The sequence below is a fragment of the Schistocerca gregaria genome, unplaced genomic scaffold (assembly GCF_023897955.1).
Source record: "Schistocerca gregaria isolate iqSchGreg1 unplaced genomic scaffold, iqSchGreg1.2 ptg001497l, whole genome shotgun sequence".
Taxonomy (NCBI): domain Eukaryota; kingdom Metazoa; phylum Arthropoda; class Insecta; order Orthoptera; family Acrididae; genus Schistocerca; species Schistocerca gregaria.
The window spans coordinates 12,501-17,500 of NW_026062786.1; the positions used below are offsets into that span (position 1 = coordinate 12,501).

At 52.6% G+C, this 5,000-nt stretch overlaps 1 non-coding gene across 1 annotated transcript in view; it reads right to left on the reverse strand.

Moving 5' to 3' along the window:
* The window catches only part of LOC126332688 (small subunit ribosomal RNA), a 1,893-nt gene extending 429 nt beyond the window's left edge, over window positions 1-1,464 (reverse strand). Inside the window, exon 1 of the ribosomal RNA XR_007563865.1 lies at window positions 1-1,464. This exon is cut by the window's left edge and continues 429 nt beyond it. This is a non-coding gene — a ribosomal RNA (small subunit ribosomal RNA).
* Window positions 1,465-5,000: the final 3,536 nt, after the last annotated feature.

Consider the following 5,000-nt stretch of genomic DNA (forward strand, 5'->3'; position numbering starts at 1 on the left):
GTAATCGCTGACAGCACGAAGGATGTCACGCGACTAGTTAGCAGGCTAGAGTCTCGTTCGTTATCGGAATTAACCAGACAAATCGCTCCACCAACTAAGAACGGCCATGCACCACCACCCACCGAATCAAGAAAGAGCTATCAATCTGTCAATCCTTCCGGTGTCCGGGCCTGGTGAGGTTTCCCGTGTTGAGTCAAATTAAGCCGCAGGCTCCACTCCTGGTGGTGCCCTTCCGTCAATTCCTTTAAGTTTCAGCTTTGCAACCATACTTCCCCCGGAACCCAAAAGCTTTGGTTTCCCGGAGGCTGCCCGCCGAGTCATCGGAGGAACTGCGGCGGATCGCTGGCTGGCATCGTTTATGGTTAGAACTAGGGCGGTATCTGATCGCCTTCGAACCTCTAACTTTCGTTCTTGATTAATGAAAACATACTTGGCAAATGCTTTCGCTTCTGTTCGTCTTGCGACGATCCAAGAATTTCACCTCTAACGTCGCAATACGAATGCCCCCGCCTGTCCCTATTAATCATTACCTCGGGTTCCGAAAACCAACAAAATAGAACCGAGGTCCTATTCCATTATTCCATGCACACAGTATTCAGGCGGGCTTGCCTGCTTTAAGCACTCTAATTTGTTCAAAGTAAACGTGCCGGCCCACCGAGACACTCAACAAAGAGCACCCTGGTAGGATTTAAACGGGGTCCGCCTCGGGACGCGAAAGCACCCCTTCGGCTCGCCCCACCGGCAGGACGTCCCACGATACATGCCAGTTAAACACCGACGGGCGGTGAACCAACAGCGTGGGACACAAATCCAACTACGAGCTTTTTAACCGCAACAACTTTAATATACGCTATTGGAGCTGGAATTACCGCGGCTGCTGGCACCAGACTTGCCCTCCAATAGATACTCGTTAAAGGATTTAAAGTGTACTCATTCCGATTACGGGGCCTCGGATGAGTCCCGTATCGTTATTTTTCGTCACTACCTCCCCGTGCCGGGAGTGGGTAATTTGCGCGCCTGCTGCCTTCCTTGGATGTGGTAGCCGTTTCTCAGGCTCCCTCTCCGGAATCGAACCCTGATTCCCCGTTACCCGTTACAACCATGGTAGGCGCAGAACCTACCATCGACAGTTGATAAGGCAGACATTTGAAAGATGCGTCGCCGGTACGAGGACCGTGCGATCAGCCCAAAGTTATTCAGAGTCACCAAGGCAAACGGACCAGACAAGCCAATCCGATTGGTTTTGATCTAATAAAAGCGTCCCTTCCATCTCTGGTCGGGACTCTGTTTGCATGTATTAGCTCTAGAATTACCACAGTTATCCAAGTAACGTGGGTACGATCTAAGGAACCATAACTGATTTAATGAGCCATTCGCGGTTTCACCTTAATGCGGCTTGTACTGAGACATGCATGGCTTAATCTTTGAGACAAGCATATGACTACTGGCAGGATCAACCAGGGAGCTGCGTCAACTAGAGCTGAGCAGCCGGCCGCCCGGGAGTGTGTCCCGGGGGCCCGCGCGAACACGCAAGCGTCCGCTCAATTATTCTGCAAACAGGAGGAGGCCGAGCTCCCCTGCACGATACACCTCGAAACCCTCTCAGGTCCCGGCGGCGCGCAGCGCCGTCCTAGGTACTTGGTCGGTTTCGAGAGAGGCGCAATCGCCCGGAGTTAGGCGAGTAGACGGTTTTAGTGCGAACACCCTTGCTCCCAACTGAGCTTGCCGCTGCCGACAGAGGCCCGGGAGCGTGCTGTCGTGGCATTGCCGGCGGGAGACAACACGCGCCACCTATGGTGACCGGCAGCTCCAACGCCAGCGCCACACAAGGGCAAAGCCCCACTTGGGTGCAGAAGCGAACTCTCCCAGCACAGCGCACGCGCCAACACGTCCGCACAACTGCGATACAAACCACCTGCGAGAACCGCTGGGGCGACCGAGCAGCAGACGGCGTCGCGGCGCCGAGTGCCAGGCGGCGGCGCATCCTCAACGCACACAGTCCTCAATCAGACCAGCACACTGCAGATGTCCACCGCGCTTCGCACCGGGCTCGGCTGAACCAACTTTGGCCGCCAGGCGCCGCGTGCAGGGTGCGCCGCAGCGTAGCTGCGCCGCCTGCCGAGCCCGTCGGCTGGCGCTCCTGCCACTCGGCGCCCCCCACCAGCCGCCTGTTGCGCGTGCGCCCACGCAGCGCGCGGCCAACACGCCGGGCGGCCCCCCTTCACCGGCCGGGAACAGTCCCACCAAGCCACCGCCGCGTATCGCTTCATACCCACATGGGCCTAGTCACGTGTGTGGATGTGGCGGGTACCGCTGAAACAACCGGTTAATAGCTGTACCGATCGTCGCCATCACAGATTCACCTCCAGCGTGAACAACCGCTCAACAACGGATTTCCAGTTCATTTGCGTATCTTGGGCAGTAAACGTAGATGTCCACCTACATTTGCGAATTCAACAATTCTTGCATGCCAGGATGTCATGTGTCACGACACGCTACATCAGACCACATACACACTGCGACATGTGCAGAAGAGAACACGTGGAAGGTGGCCCGCGCACGTATGCGATGTCCCTTCCGCGATCCACTGTCAACCGGCATCTGCGGCATGTCCCAGATATGGAACGCGGTCCACCAGGGTAGCACTTTGTGTGAGGCAATACGACAAAGTCGGAATACACGCGTCACTACATCACACGGCTCACGCTGACCTGACCTGACTCACCGCACCACCACCCCCAGCGACCCAGGGTGACATACAATGCGTTCGTACGTTCCTCCCACACGCCTCTACGGCGTACCACAGTGCAACCTAGCTGTTATTGGGAGACGAGACAAGTAGCATCGAGCACAACATATGGAAATTGAGATTCGACACCGTTGGGCACAGCCAGCGTACGGTCACACGTATCACACTACTTCACTCTGTACGTAACTACCGATGATCGGTACAGCGTGTGGGTTACGCGTACGACATCAGCGGACAATGGACACAGACCATACCACGACGTACACTGAGGGCGTCGACATCTGAACGCAACTGAACAGCTGCGAGGCTCATTTAACACTCAAACGCCAGACCGACCAGCTTGAGAGGACGGAGACACAAAGAGAGGGGCAGAGGGGGGGGGGGGGGGGGGGCGATATAGTCCTATTGCAGTACAATTGACAGTGGATAGCGGGAATATGTGGAAAGTAAGCAACACTCGCAAGACATCTACATGAGGATAACAACGACACCAGAGATTCCGAGCAGTGAACTATGTTAGGCAAAGGGACAACGTGGGTTAGGTTAAGGGACAACGTGGGTTAGGTTAAGGGACAACGTGGGTTAGGTTAAGGGACAACGTGGGTTAGGTTAAGGGACAACGTGGGTTAGGTTAAGGGACAACGTGGGTTAGGTTAAGGGACAACGTGGGTTAGGTTAAGGGACAACGTGGGTTAGGTTAAGGGACAACGTGGGTTAGGTTAAGGGACAACGTGGGTTAGGTTAAGGGACAACGTGGGTTAGGTTAAGGGACAACGTGGGTTAGGTTAAGGGACAACGTGGGTTAGGTTAAGGGACAACGTGGGTTAGGTTAAGGGACAACGTGGGTTAGGTTAAGGGACAACGTGGGTTAGGTTAAGGGACAACGTGGGTTAGGTTAAGGGACAACGTGGGTTACGTTAAGGGACAACGTGGGTTACGTTAAGGGACAACGTGGGTTACGTTAAGGGACAACGTGGGTTACGTTAAGGGACAACGTGGGTTACGTTAAGGGACAACGTGGGTTACGTTAAGGGACAACGTGGGTTAGGTTAAGGGACAACGTGGGTTAGGTTAAGGGACAACGTGGGTTAGGTTAAGGGACAACGTGGGTTAGGTTAAGGGACAACGTGGGTTAGGTTAAGGGACAACGTGGGTTAGGTTAAGGAAGGGACAACGTGGGTTAGGTTAAGGGACAACGTGGGTTAGGTTAAGGGACAACGTGGGTTAGGTTAAGGGACAACGTGGGTTAGGTTAAGGGACAACGTGGGTTAGGTTAAGGGACAACGTGGGTTAGGTTAAGGGACAACGTGGGTTAGGTTAAGGGACAACGTGGGTTAGGTTAAGGGACAACGTGGGTTAGGTTAAGGGACAACGTGGGTTAGGTTAAGGGACAACGTGGGTTAGGTTAAGGGACAACGTGGGTTAGGTTAAGGGACAACGTGGGTTACGTTAAGGGACAACGTGGGTTACGTTAAGGGACAACGTGGGTTACGTTAAGGGACAACGTGGGTTACGTTAAGGGACAACGTGGGTTACGTTAAGGGACAACGTGGGTTACGTTAAGGGACAACGTGGGTTAGGTTAAGGGACAACGTGGGTTAGGTTAAGGGACAACGTGGGTTAGGTTAAGGGACAACGTGGGTTAGGTTAAGGGACAACGTGGGTTAGGTTAAGGGACAACGTGGGTTAGGTTAAGGGACAAATTGAGTTAGGTTAAGGGACAAATTGAGTTAGGTTAAGGGACAAATTGAGTTAGGTTAAGGGACAAATTGAGTTAGGTTAAGGGACAAATTGAGTTAGGTTAAGGGACAAATTGAGTTAGGTTAAGGGACAAATTGAGTTAGGTTAAGGGACAAATTGAGTTAGGTTAAGGGACAAATTGAGTTAGGTTAAGGGACAAATTGAGTTAGGTTAAGGGACAAATTGAGTTAGGTTAAGGGACAAATTGAGTTAGGTTAAGGGACAAATTGAGTTAGGTTAAGGGACAAATTGAGTTAGGTTAAGGGATAATCTGGTACAACCACAGTTAGGTTAAGCGATAATCTGGTACAGCCACAGTTAGGTTAAGCGATAATCTGGTACAGCCACAGTTAGGTTAAGCGATAATCTGGTACAGCCACAGTTAGGTTAAGCGATAATCTGGTACAGCCACAGTTAGGTTAAGCGATAATCTGGTACAGCCACAGTTAGGTTAAGCGATAATCTGGTACAGCCACAGTTAGGTTAAGCGATAATCTGGTACAGCCACAGT